The sequence below is a fragment of the Lepidochelys kempii genome, chromosome 7 (assembly GCF_965140265.1).
Source record: "Lepidochelys kempii isolate rLepKem1 chromosome 7, rLepKem1.hap2, whole genome shotgun sequence".
NCBI classification, from domain to species: domain Eukaryota; kingdom Metazoa; phylum Chordata; order Testudines; family Cheloniidae; genus Lepidochelys; species Lepidochelys kempii.
In genome coordinates, this window is record NC_133262.1 from 118519078 (window position 1) to 118534469 (window position 15392).

Genomic DNA, 15392 nt, shown 5'->3' on the forward strand with positions numbered 1-15392 from the left:
GATACACAGCCTTGCACATCTAGGCTGCATAGGAAGCCAGCCCAAGAGTGACAGAACAATGTTAGGTTTCAGAGTGGTAGCCGTGTTAGTCTGTATCAGCAAAAACAATGAGGAGTATTTGTGGCACCTTAGAGACTAACAAATGTATTTGGGCATAAGCTTTTGTGGGCTAAAACCCACTTCATCAGATGCATGAAGTGGAAAATACAGTAGCAAGTATATATACACAGTAAATGAAAAGATGAGAGTTGCCTTACCAAGTGGGAGGTAAGTGGTAATGAGACAATATGCCATCATGTGCCAGCAATGCCCCTCTGCCATGTACATTGGCCAAAGTAGACAGTCTCTTTGCAAAAGAATAAATGGACACAAATCTGACATCAGGAATTACAACATTCAAAAACCAGTAGGAGAACACTTCAGTCTCCCTCGTCACTCAATAACAGACTTAAAAGTGGCAATTCTTCAACAAAAAAAACCTTCAAAAACAGACTCCAACGAGAAACTGCAAAACTGGAATTAATTTGCAAACTGGACACCATCAAATTAGGCCTGAATAAAGACTGGGAGTGGTTGGGTCATTACAAAACCTAATTTTCCCCTACTGTTACTCGCACCTTTTTGTCAACTGTTTGAAATGGGCCACTCTCATTACCACTACAAAAGTGATTTTTCCTCCCTTGGTATCTTGCTGTTAATTGAATTGTCTCCTTAGCACTGACCCCCGACTTCGTAAGGCAACTCCCATCTTTTTCATGTACTGTGTATATATACCTGCTACTGTATTTTCCACTCTATGCATCTGATGAAGTGGGTTTTAGCCCACGAAAGCTTATGCCCAAATAAATTCGTTAGTCTCTTAAGGTGCCACAAGGACTCCTCGTTGTTGTTTTTTAGAACAATGTTACTGTCTGATGTCAACTCAGTGGTTTATGTGAATTTAGTTGGTGGTCTTGTTTGGCAGGTGTCCACCTCAAAAGCACCATCACAATTGGCACTAAATAGTGGTATCCTTGTCAAAGCAGAGAGGCTCAGGCCTGAATGAGTCATGGAGATTAATAATAATTTCCCTATTTCCCCGGAAGTGGTCATCTTGGATGAAGGGGGAGGCACACGTATAGGATTGGTGTTGGGATGATAGCATGCAGTGGCACTATACCCGTTCTGTGAATGAATAGATTACTTTAATCTCCACATGCTTGAGCCAGATCCAGTGAAGTAAGCAAAAAGACTTTCATTGACTTTGGTGGGCTTTGGATAAAGGTCCTGGCAAGGTTCCTTCCCTACTCTGAACTCTAGGGTACAGATGTGGGGACCTGCATGAAAAACCCCCTAAGCTTATTCTTACCAGCTTAGGTTAAAACTTCCCCAAGGTACAAACTTTTACCTTTTATCCTTGAACCTTTATGCTGCCACCACCAAGCGTCTAACAAAAATAAAAAGGGAAAAGCCCACTTGGAGACATCTTCCCCCCAAAATATCCCCCCAAGCCCTACACCCCCTTTCCTGGGGAAGGCTTGATAAAAATCCTCACCAATTTCCATAGGTGAACACAGACCCAAACCCTTGGATCTTAAGAACAATGAAAAAGCAATCAGGTTCTTAAAAGAATAATTTTAATTAAAGAAAAAGTAAAAGAATCACCTCTGTAAAATCAGGATGGTAAATACCTTACAGGGTAATCAGATTCAAAACATAGAGAATCCCTCTAGGCAAAACCTTAAGTTACAAAAAGACACAAAAACAGGACTATACATTCCATTCAGAACAACGTATTTTATCAGCCATTTAAACAAAACAGAATCTAACGCATATCTAACTAGATTGCTTACTAACTCTTTACAGGAGTTCTGACCTACATGCCTGCTCTGGTCCTGGCAAAAGCATCACACAGACAGAGAGGACCCTTTGTTTCCCCCCACCCAGCTTTGAAAGTATCTTGTCTCCTCATTGGTCATTTTGGTCAGGTGCCAGCGAGGTTATCTTAGCTTCTTAACCTTTTACAGGGTTTTAAAGGGTTTTTCCTCTGGCCAGGACGGATTTAAAGGTGGTTAGCCTTCCCTTTATATTTATGACAGGTCCAGAGAAAGGTCAGAAGTACTGCAAAATGTCCTTTTCTGCAGTATTTCAGAGAGGCTTTGTCCAAGTCATCTTCTGTCTGTGGAAGTCTCTTGAGGGATGTGATGGACACACCCATTGTTTGGGCCAATTAAAACCTGACTGGACAAAACACTTGGAAATTGACAGGACTATGAAGTAGATGACCTAATAGGATTTTTCCAGCTCTAACTTCTACAAGCCTGTGATTACTGCTTCTGGTCCTTACTCCAACTAGATGGCCAAGGATGTGGAATTTAAAAAGAAAGTTACAAAAATGCATACCGCAACTTTTCATAGCTGCACGGAGATTGGGGTTGGACTTGAATCTTGCATGGAGACTAAGGTAGATTCTTATCTATCCACAATGTATTGTCCTTACCCTGAGGCGAAGAGAGGTAGTTCATGGCTATAGAACAGGAGGATATGAATATAACAGAGTAGTCTTGTATCAAATACAATAGTTTAGGACTCAGAAGGTCTGGGATCAGTTCCTGGCTCTGCCACGGACTCACTGTGTGACGCTTGGGAAATCATTTAATCTTTTTGTGACTCAGCTCCCCATGAGCAAAATAGAAGTAATAACACTTGCCTGGCTCACAGCAGTGTTTTGAAACTAAATTATTTAATAAACGTGAGGTGATCAATACCATGGTAATGGATACTGTATACACACATAGGCAGACAGATATAATTATCTCTGTAATTTTTCTGTAAGCACCAAAATGTGATGCTGTTTATTTTTAATTATATTTGCTAATTAGCAGTAAAACTGTTCACCATTTTTCTGCTTTTAAATTTGAACAAATGATAACATCATACATTTATTAAAAGTTGGAGAAAATGGAAAAGACAACCCTGTTATTACTTTGGTGAATTAGACACAAATACTGTATTATCATTAGAACTGTTTGAATGCTAGGAAGAAAATACTCATCACATAAATTATTCAGTGAAAAAAGAGCAATGTTTGCTGATTGACAAATTTCTCAATTAGTATTTAGCTAGCTTTAATTATTACGATGACAGTGGAGTGGATGAGGATGACAAATATCTCAGTAAGAAGATTAAACAGTTATATGAAAAAGAATATCTTCAATACTTGCACTAGCTACGGCAAAATTACAAAGGTGATTTATTGTCAGGTTTCAGGGCATAAACAGATCACTAGCTGGGGTCAGGAAGAACTTTCTTCACTCTATTATGAGCACAGTGGGGTTTTGATGACACATCTCTGCAAGGCATCAAGAACTGCACAGTATATCAGACTAGGTGGACTGTAGCTCTCTGCTAGACGGTAGTTCCTATTTTCCTGCAGGATAGAACATTGTCACAGGAGAATTGTTCTCCTGCTGCTAGAGACAGGGAAATAATAATTAAGAAATCCAGCACTGCATCATATTAATCTAAATGGTTCTGACTGTGTTTCTGTGCAGGCTTTGGTTTTGTTCACCGCAAATGTATTCCTTTCGCAGGTTTATTCCGCTGCACGGGATTGTACTGTGCTCACCCAAGAGAAGAAAAAAACTGTTTTAATGTTTCATTAATCTATAACCTCTGGGCTTAGTCAGCTTTTGTGGAAGAGTGGCTAGTGGTCAGAGTGGGAGGCTAAGAGCCAAGACTCCGAATTTCTGTTCCTCACTTTGCTACTGACTGTGTCCCCTTTGGACAGTCACTTAATAATTTTGTATCTCAGTTTACCCATTTGTAAGATGGGGGCGGCAGCAGGGAAGTAACACCAGTTTACCTCACACCTACCACCTATCTACTTACTTTCAGAAGTAGTGTGAGTGTAAATAGTTCTGTAGCCCACGAAAGCTTATGCTCTAATAAATTTGTTAGTCTCTAATGTGCCACAAGTACTCCTGTTCTTTTTTCCATAATACTGTAGATCACTAGGACGATGTCATCATCCTATCTTCACGCTTCCCTACCCTAACCCCAGTTCATTTTATGAAACGTCTTCTAAGAACAGGTGCCGCAGAACAGATGAATTAAAAACTTTTCTGCCAAGAATAACAGCATTACTGGAAGCTGGGACTGTCAGAAGATTTGTGCCATAATTTATGACTGTGGATCACACAGACAATTTGAGACTTCTTTTGTTTGTTTTGCTCCAGAGTGGGAAAGGAATATCTTGACAAGCCTGAGTCTCTCTTCTCATAATGACCTCTTACAGAGATCTCCTAACTAATGTAAGGAAAGTTCCCCCTGGCACTTTGGCTAAATGATGACTATGCACTGTCTAAAAGCATCCCTAGCAAGAAGAAACATTAATTGTAGGATGGTATAAGAGGGGATAACTAGGAGGAATGGCATAAAAGTAAGAACAGGTACATTTAAGATGAATATCATGCAAAGTCTCTGTTATAATGAGCATTATTAGATTTTCGACTAGTCACCCACTAGACACAGTAAGAGATGCATTCTAAGACCTTCAGATCAGCGGCACTGCTATGGGTACCCGCATGGCCAGTACCCACATTATGCCAACATTTTTATGGCTGATTTAGAACAACGCTCCCTCAGCTCTCGTCCCCTAACGCCCCTACTCTACTTGCACTATATTGATGACATCTTCATCATCTGGACCCATGGAAAAGAAGCCCTTGAGGAATTCCACCATGATTTCAACAATTTCCATCCCACCATCAGCCTCAGCCTGGTCCAGTCCACACAAGAGATCCACTTCCTGGACACTACAGTGCTAATAAATGATGGTCACATAAACACCACCCTATACCGGAAACCTACTGACCGCTATTCCTACCTACATGCCTCCAGCTTTCACCCTGACCACACCACACGATCCATCGTCTACAGCCAAGCTCTGCGATACAACCGCATTTGCTCCAACCCCTCAGACAGAGACAGACACCTACAAGATCTCTATCAAGCATTCTTACAACTACAATACCCACCTGCGGAAGTGAAGAAACAGATTGATAGAGCCAGAAGAGTTCCCAGAAGTCACCTACTACAGGACAGGCCTAACAAAGAAAATAACAGAACGCCACTAACCGTCACCTTCAGCCCCCAACTAAAACCCCTCCAACGCATTATTAAGGATCTACAACCTATCCTGAAGGATGACCCAACACTCTCACAAATCTTGGGAGACAGGCCAGTTGTTGTCTACAGACAGCCCCGCAACCTGAAGCAAATATTCACCAGCAACCACATACCACACAACAGAACCACTAACCCAGGAACCTATCCTTGCAACAAAGCCTGTTGCAAACTGTGCCCACATATCTATTCAGGGAACACCATCACAGGGCCTAATAACATCAGCCACACTATCAGAGGCTCGTTCACCTGCACATCCACCAATGTGATATATGCCATGATGTGCCAGCAATGCCCCTCTGCCATGTACATTGGTCAAACTGGACAGTCTCTATGTAAAAGAGTAAATGGACACAAATCAGATGTCAAGAATTATAACATTCATAAACCAGTTGGAGAACACTTCAATCTCTCTGGTCACGTGATTACAGACATGAAAGTCGCTATTTTACAACAAAAAAACTTCAAATCCAGACTCCAGCGAGAAACTGCTGAATTGGAATTCATTTGCAAATTGGATACAATTAACTTAGGCTTGAATAGAGACTGGGAGTGGCTTAGTCATTATGCAAGGTAGCCTATTTCCCCTTGTTTTTTCCTCCCTCCCTCCCCGCCCCAGACGTTCTTGTTAAACCCTGGATTTGTGCTGGAAATGGCCCACCTTGATTATCATACACAATGTAAGGAGAGTGGTCACTTTGGATAAGCTATTACCAGCAGGAGAGAGAGTTTGTGTGGGGGGGGAGAAAACCTGGATTTGTGCTGGAAATGGCCCAACTTGATTATCATACACATTGTAAGGAGAGTGATCACTTTAGATAAGCTATTACCAGCAGGAGAGTGGGGTGGGAGGAGGTATTTTTTTATGCTTTGTGTGTATATAATAAGATCTTCTAAACTTTCCACAGTACGCATCCGATGAAGTGAGCTGTAGCTCACGAAAGCTTATGCTCAAATAAATTGGTTAGTCTCTAAGGTGCCACAAGTACTCCTTTTCTTTTTGCGAATACAGACTAACATGGCTGTTACTCTGAAACCATTCCAAGAGCTGAGTGTTTATGAGGCCTATTAAAAATAAATGGACTAGAAACTCCTGCAGCTATGAATCTCTCAGTCCATGTAAATCCCAGATTCTCCATAGCTGGGATGAAACCTACTCAGCGGCTGTCTGGCCATCAGTTCACCCACCTTGACAATATACTAGTGGTACTAAACTCTGTGTCACCCCAGGCAATCCTCTGTTTATATTCCAGTGGTGTCTGCATGTACTTAAGCCAAGTTAGACTACTTGTGTTAACTTTCTATGCAGTAGGTACATCAAATATCTTTGCTGTAACGCCATTTTCAGTGGCTTTTACGGAGGATGTAGTGACTAGTGGATAGTACAGAAATTGGGGTCAGTACACCTGGATTTTAGTCTTAGTTTTGCCACTGGTCTGGGGCAAGTTACATTACTTCTCTGTATCTCTCTTTTCCCATCTAGCCTTGGTCCATATTTTAAGGCTGCAATCTTTTCAGGGCAGTAACTGTCTCTTACTATGTAGATGCACAGTGCTTAGCACAATTGGTTGGGGCTGTTAGTTGCTACTTTACTACTACTAGAAGCACAGACATGTGTTCTATTGCTCCACCGATACACTTATGAGCTTGGGCAAGTTATTTAATCTTTCTTGTCTTAATTTACCCCTCTGCAAAGTATGTCTATCAAGGTGTTGTGAGGATTTGCTAATTACTGTTTGGGAAGTGCTTTGAATGAAATGCTTTATTGGGATGCAGAGTATCAGGCCCAACCTGCAGCAGAGCCAGTCCGTCAGAAGCTGTCTAATTAACTGGGCCACCTGATTGGCTGATACTTAAGCTCAGTAGCAGCAGCAGGCCAGTGGCTGCTTAGTGCATTCCTAGCCTGCGGCTGTGCATGGTCCTATACTTGCTGTCTCTCGCCTTTCTCCAGCCACCGCCTGTACCTGCTGCAGCCCCCAAATTTTTCCTGACACCTGTCTCAGATGCTTGGTTCCGCCTTCTGCCTGTGACTCTGGTTAATACGTTGGCTTCTGATTCTTGGCTCGGACTTTCTGCTACACCTTCTAACTGCAACACTGGCTAACCCCAAGGGTTAGGCTTTGGCTCCTGAATCCTGGCTCTGACGATTGACTTTGTTTCTGGACCCACCCCACCTGGATCTAGCTCTAACTAGTAGGCTGGACTCTTGATCCCACCATTAGGCAAGACTGCCCATGAGCTGTTCACTTACACACGGTCAAATGGTAGAACCAAGCTAAACCAGTGTCTGAGCAAAGAATTCATAGTGGAGCATTCTAGCAAGGTCTCAAATTTCCAAGATTTAATTACTCTTACTAAATATGGTGCAGTACATTTGCTGGTACACTAGAGATAATACATAGTTGAAACTAAACTACACTCTCCAAAATTGCACAGTACATTATATGGTATAGATTCCTTGGTATTTTTATTCGCAAAAAGAAAAGGAGTACTTGTGGCACCTTAGAGACTAACCAATTTATTTGAGCATGAGCTTTCGTGAGCTACAGCTCACTTCACGAAAGCTCATGCTCAAATAAATTGGTTAGTCTCTAAGGTGCCACAAGTACTCCTTTTCTTTTTGCGAATACAGACTAACACGGCTGTTACTCTGAAACCTGGTATTTTTATTGTTTGTTTATTTACTTATTCACAAAATATAATAATCTGTAAAGGGCTGAATTCGTTCAAATTGGCAATGTTCTATGGTACTGCACTTGAATGGTCACAACCATTTTCTAAACTGTTTCAAGCTACAGAGTCTATTATCAGAGTATATAAGGAAAATAGGCTGGTAGGTAATAATGGGAAACAGCAGTAGCAGCATCTGATTCACGGCCGAGCTACTGAATGGAACACTAAATATATGTAGAATAAAGGGATAAGGATCTAGAATTTGATTTACAAGTGTTTCAACAAGTGGGAAGCTTTATCATTCCTTGTTCCGTAGCTAGGAACTGATTGATCCTGGAGCTAATGTTTACATCATGTGATTAGGGGCTACGACTGCTGAATTCTATTTCCAGCCCCGCTACTGAATCATTGTGGATAAAATTTAGCTGTGTGCTTAAAGCTTATACAAAAAATCTCAGCACAACATAAATGCCATTAACGCCCGCACTGGGGCTTAGGTGCTGTATAGTTCTTTGTGCTGGCCCTAAGCATAGGGGTGAATTTTGCCCAGTGTTAACTTTGTGCCTGTGTGCATCTGTTTACCCACCCATAACATGGGAATAGAATCACCTACCAACATCACTCCTTAATTAAGAGTCATGGTCTTCCTTCCTCACTGATATGGAGTAAATAGTTCCTTGTTCCATGAGTAGTCATGTTATTTACGAGGGCCACGTTGTGCCATCATTTTTTAAACAGAGCTCCTGATTGAAAGTGAAAAGAAGGCTGGTGTTGTTGTTAAAGTACTAGATGGCAACTCAGGAGGCCTGGGGTTAATTCCCCACTCTGCCACAGATTCCCTGGGGGACCTTGGGGAAGCCATTTATAGCCAGATTTTCAAAAGTGCTCAGCTCCCACAGTTGCTCTCTCAGAACCTCACAAGTGATCTGTGACGTTTTTCCATCTGTAAAATGGGGATATAATACTTCATTTCTCCTGCCTTGTCTATTTAGGCTAAGGCTATGTCTACACTAGCACTTTTGTCAGTCTAAGTTATGTCACTCAGGGGTGTGAAAAAATACCCCCCTGACCGACATAAGTTACACTGACAGAAGCACCAGAGTGGACAGTGCTATGTTGGCAGGAGACACGCTCCTGCCAACAGAGCTACCACCGTTCACTGAGATGGTTTAATTATGTTGACGGAAGAGCTCCCTGCCATCTGCATAGAATGGCTACATGGGAGATCTTACTGTGGCGCAGCTGAACCACTGCAGCTATGCCACTGTACGGTCTCGAGTGTAGACGTGGTCTCAGCTCTTCAGATGTCTCTTAAGATGTCGTTGCACAGCACTCAGCAGTACAATGGGGCCCTGATCTCAGTTTCTCTTAACACGACTATAATAAAAATAAGAATAAGATAGTGGAAAAGTATTATTATGAAATCCAGTTAACGGCTACCAGAAGGAATACTGGGTACAGTTTCTTTCAGTGCTTGACAAAGCAGGGTTCTATCTTCCTGGATTTACGCACAAGTCAGTGCTGGAGGAATATGATGGTTCTTCTCTCTCTTAAATCTACAGGATATAGCCCATTAATCAAATAGACACAGTTTAGAGTTTTCAATCTCTTCACTGTTTTAGCATATGAAATAGCGTGCCAGGCTGGGTAGGGAAAGCAAAAGCGTGGGTGGGGGTGCACTTAGTTTCATGAATCATTTTGTTTGAGAGACCAGGCAGAAGGAAGGTATAAGACGCTCTTTTAGAAAACAAACAAATAGGAAATGTCACATAAGTCAAGGGACCTGTTTTTTAGTGTTTTTTAATATGCTTCTATTTTGGTAAATACAGGGATGGAGCAGATTATTCTTTTTACAGAGCTTGCAGCGTAATTAGGCAAGTGGATACAAAGAAATCAACTAAGTAATATACTTTCCAGACAAATGCTACAGTGGTTCTCAAACTTTTGTACTGGTGACCCCTTTCACATAGCAAACCTCTGAGTAAATTAAAATAAATAAATTAAAACACTTTATATATTTAACACCAGTATAAATGCAGGAGGCAAATCGGGGTTTGAGGTGGAGGCTGACAGCTCACAACCCTCCATGTAATAACCTCAGTGATTAGGATACTCATCTGGAATGTGAGAGAATTCACTTTGAGTCCCTATTTTGCCTGATTCGGCACTGGGACTCAAACCCAGGTCTCCTGCATCCTAGGCAAGTGCCCAAAGTACCAGGCTATTGGCTATTCAGGGCTGTAGGGCTGTTTCCCTGTTTTTTCATTGTTTCATTGTTTTCATTGTTTTTTCCATTTCCAACCAGTGCGGAATGGGACCCATTTCTGAAATCTCGAAAATATTGTGGGATGAGAAATTGTTTCCCTCTGTACCTGAAAGCACATCTCAGTAACTTAGGATAAAATACATTACAGGGGTGGTGTTGTATTTATCCCCAAAATAAGCATAATACATTCAGAATGAAGGTGAAAGTTAAAAGAAATACAAACACGGTAAAGTAGGGAAATACTCCACAACCTTAACTCTGCCCTGTACTGACACTGTGCAATAATTAATGTGCTAAGTCAGAGAACTCTGGTTGCTATTGTTTTCGATTATATTTTCCTATTTTGGTAGTAATAAAGTTTGAGGAGATGAGTAATTTTCACAGAGCTTGCTAAGTTGTTAGGCAGCTTGCCACAAATAAAAACAAAGGGAAATAAAATCTTTGTGTTTGTTCAGCTCTTGAATAAGAAACTTTGAAGCTACATACAGAAAGCCTTCAAGGAGAATGTGGATTTTTTTTTCTTTCTAGTTAAGGACTACCTTGAGGAAAGAGATCTATTATAAGAATTCATTCCAGCTGTAGGAAAAACAGCTGGTTTCTTGGGAAGGTTGATATTTCTCACTCTCTAAGTGTGCTGAACCAAGCAGAGCTTTGGTAGTCAGTAAAGACAAACAAAATAAAGACTTGATACTAAGAGAACAGTTTCTGTTCACTTCAGAGGGAATTATGGGTATGCCAAGATTTTCAGGACCTGGCACAAAGTGGGGAATTGTGAAACCATTACATCTGTAGAAGACCAAACCGAGAGAGGAGAAGCTCCTATACTCCTGCCCCTCTACTTGATGCACATTATACATTGATTAGCACATGGTAATGACCTGTGTGTACGTGCACTGCCCTGTGTCAGAATTCACTGACAACCAGAACAGCCTCTGTATTAGTTCATTTCAGCCATTCATATGTGTTTTTTCTGAGCTAGAGTCCACAGTACTCTGAAGTGAACCAGAAGTTGTTGTTTGTCCACAGATCTTTCTTTTTCAGAATCTCTCCCCACTTCAGTGCTTCCTGCACACCCCCACCAATACCAAGCAGTATAAGATGCAAGAGGAGAGGAACTTCATCATATGGGGCAAAGAGCCTTGTCCCACATTTGCTTGAAATGCAGGAGTCAATAGTCCATTGCGTGAACTCCCTACCCATACTCCATACACAAGCTCTTGCTTTGACTCAGTCACAGAAGCCTCAGAACTCCAGTCATTCAGACCATTTTTTTTTGTTGCCATCTAAGGATCAGAATTCCATCCCTGGAAGTAGATAAAGAATCATCTTACGGGGCATTCGAAGCTGCATCAGGAGGTGAACAAGGATCCATTTCATTTTCCAAGTCAGTCTGGTGTCACTAGATAATATCAAAGAAGGAAGGGGAAAAAAAACAACCAGATTTGTGTGAAGTGTTTTAAAATCTATAAGCTGCATTTCATGTTCATTTGTCACCTTTAGGAAAAGCAAATAAAGTTTCTGCCTTTTCAGGGAGGGGGTGATAAATGGGTGCCTTGTGTTTGGTTGCTGGAGCATGTGTCGACTCCATTGACTTTCTGCAAAAAAACCCAATTCATCTGGAGCATCAGCAAGTGCTGCCGGTGCTCACTGTGCCTCGTATAAGTAAACGGGCTCTGAGTGCTTCTGGGCACTGATCTGAACAGAAAGTAATGACCTTTGCTGGGAGCAGCTGACTCCTCACATACCCCGCTCTTTGTCCCACGTGGACAAAAATCAGCAGTGCCAAGACCCATTTAACAAAGGTCTCCCTCCGGAAATGTGAATATTTTTGGATATGGCTTTCACTTTTTTTAAATCATTTTCAGTAGCTAACGTGATGGGAAGATGGGATAGTAGATTATGTAAAAGGAAATTTTGAAGATTAAAAATTATGGCCAAATTCGTCACCTAGGAATTGCCCACCTGGATCTGACCATGCATTCCATTCTGATTATTGTTACTGCTTTGAGGAAAGGATGAAAGCTCCCAGTCACAGACCAATCCTCACTCTGCAAGGTGCTGTGCAAACACATAACACAAAGACAGTCCCTGCCCTGAGGACTGTAGAGTCTAAGTACTCCAGGATCCTTAAAGTAGCCAGTACCAGATGCTTCAAAAGAAGATGCAAGAAACCATGAAGTGGGCAGTTATGGAATAACAGGGCCATACAGGCAGGTTCTTCCTTACTTCCTCAGTGAGAGGTTAACTTTATTCCCTGGACCATTAGGTTTTACACTCCATTCAAATTATGACTTGTTTTATTATTGTTGGTGGGTTTTTTTTTATTTTTTTGTGTGTTTAATCCTGTCCAGTGAAAGTGTGGATGCCTTCATAATGTCTATTCGCAGGTGAATGGGGTCATACTGTGCCTGAGAGCAGAATTTGGTGTTCTGTACATCAAAGAAAAGTTTAATTTGTGTTACTAAAAACACTGTAGATTATCCAGACAAGAAGAATTTTAAAAATCAGGTGAACTTGCCTACATTTGTTCACCATTCTTATTTCTGTCAGTTTGGAAAATAAATCTAGACCAATCTCTCTGTCTCTCCCCCTTCCCACTCCGCCTGTCCCCTCCTGTCCTCCCTCCCACATGTGATTTCCAATCAGTTTCACTTTCTAGTTCTCATGCTTTAGCTGTTGTCTTTGGGCTCCTAGCCCTGACTATTTACATGCAAAAATTTTGTAATAAGTTTGCTTTCAAATTTCCATGTAAGCAGCTTGGGGTTCTGATTCCACTGTGCATGGTGACTGTGTTGAAGATGTCACCTTAGGGAATTCTAACTTGTTTTGTCTTTTTAAAATGAGGTTGTAATGGGATTCACTCTCCACTGTGGCACCTCCTGCTGGCTGTCCTGGGGATTAGCTCCGTTCGCCACTGCACCCTCCTCTGGTGTTGCCTCGCTGCCATCACTCCTACTCTAGGACCCACATCTCTCCATGGGCCTCAACGCCCTTTTCAGCAACACAGCCCTCCGGCCCTGCCACACACTGTGCTCCCCCCTTCCGGGGACCTGCACTCCGCAGTTCAGCCACTTCCCTTAGTGGCTACTGCAGCAAATTGTGTGGCCATTTCCTTGTGGCCCCAGCATCCTCTTTGCCCTTGCCTCAGGGCCTCTGCCTGCAAACCCCAGCAGCCAGCCAGGAGCTGCCTCTTGCTCCCCCATCCCTGCCAGCAGCACTGCTCTGTCCAGGGTGCTGGCAGTTCTCTCAGCCCTCCAGAGACACAATCCTTTCTCCCTAGGCTCCCAGCAGAAAACTGCCTTCCTCTGCCCTGCAGCTCCCTTTTCATATGGGCCTGCTTGGCCCTGATTTGCTGCTCCCTTCAGCTCTTCTCTGATTAGCTGCCTCCTGCGCAGCCTCCCTAGGGCTCTATTAACCCCTTAGAGCCCAGTGTGGGGCAGGCACCCCATCACAGAGGTCTTGTACAGTGGGTGACGATGTAGAAACCAAGGATAGAACAACATAAATCAAGGAAAGATGGTCCAGTGGTTACGGCACTAGCCTTGGGAAACCTATGTTCAGCTCTCTGTTCCACCACAGATTTCCCTGTGTGACCTTGGCTAAATTACTTAGCTTCTCTGTGCCTCCATTTCCCAGCTGTAGAATGGGGAAATAGCAATACCCTGCCTCATGGATGTGTCGTGAATATAAATACATTACAGATTGCGAGGTGAGGTGCACAGATACTATGGAAATGGGGATCATATAAGTATCTAAGATAAAAGAATGTGAGACTGGGACTGATCTTGGCTAACAATGTGTAGGACAAGGTCCAAGCTTCAACAGCAGCCATGGGAACTCCAAGTTGTGGATTACAAAATGGGGCATGTTGGGAGAACTTCCTGGTTCTTGCCGAGATGTACCCTCTGCCCCCCACCAGCAGGAAGTCTCAGCACTGACCAAGCAGACAGGAGGCTCCTGGACTGTAATCCCGTTCTGTGTTCTTTACAGAATAAAGCCTTGCTCCGGGTGGTTTGTCTGAGGTGAACACACACTGACACACAACACAGAGCACAACAAGGAGCCTCAGGCCCAGTTTCCTAAAGGTGTGTAAAAAAGTCTCAAGGCAGGCTTCCCCTATCTTGAACAACCTCATACTGGAGCCAGTGAATGGGGGGAACAAATGTTCCTGAGAGTCACAATCCAAAGCCCATTGAAGTTGATGGAAAGACTCATTAACTTCAATGAGCTTTGGATCAAGCCATTGATTTGCATTCATTTCTGCTCTAGTTGCTCTGGTACAATTAGTGTTCCGCTGTGTGATCTTTTCAAAGACCAGCATAAACAATGTTTCTTTTTCAGTGCATAAACTCACACAAGAATAGAGAATTCATCTTGCCTGTTGATACGCTTAACCGTACTTGCATTATCAAAGAAATAACATTGGGAGAATGAGGGAGACACTAGTATAAGTCTGGATGGTTTAGTCTGAGAAACAAAACAGCTTTACTTGGCCCATTGGTAGCAGATGATCTGTGAATTTCCATTTTAATAGTAATGCTTTTTGTATGCCAGCCACTGTGAAGTCACTACCTTAGGATAATGACCTAATCGTTTCTACTAAATATAATAATACCTAGTTCATACCTAGTCCTTTTCCTCAGTAGATCTCAGTGCACTTTACAAAAGGAGCTATCATTTCCCCTCATTTTACAGATGGGAGCACTGAAAAAAGGAGCTGAAGTGACTCCTCCAAGGTCACAAGCGGAACAATAGCAGAATCCCAATCCAATGAGCTATCCACTAGGCAACGCTCCCATGGAGTTTTGCATATTTAGAGGATTGCTTGTCATCCATCTAGAAACGCAGAACATCTTGTATGTATATTACATGTGTATACACATGGATATGCATAGCTGGATTAATATATCTATATCTGCTGTATCTCTCTAGATCTTTATGGTATCTCCTAATTTATTGTTAGTGATCTTTGTGTTAAATGATGTCTTGCGGGCCCCCCCTACCCCCTACCCCCACCTCTTCTTTGTGACTCTGAATACCTTTTATTACTGAATGGTAGGTGGGGAAAGAGAGAGAAATTCTGAAATGCCTGAACACAGATTAAAATTCCCACTGTGAAACGCTAGACACTGTTCTTTTCAGTTTGGGCTTGTCTAGGAGCTGATTCATGCCTGGCATTTTCAGAAACTGTAAACTGTATATTTAAAAATGACACTAATGATACAGATCTTTAATCCTGTTGCAGGCAAAGGTCTTTCAAAGCGCTGTGCATTTGCCATTTGTGGTG

General features: G+C 42.3%; 1 protein-coding gene across 1 annotated transcript in view; it reads left to right on the plus strand.

Moving 5' to 3' along the window:
* Positions 1-15392, plus strand: part of SORCS1 (sortilin related VPS10 domain containing receptor 1) — a 424169-nt gene that overhangs the window by 246804 nt on the left and 161973 nt on the right. The window lies entirely within an intron of this gene.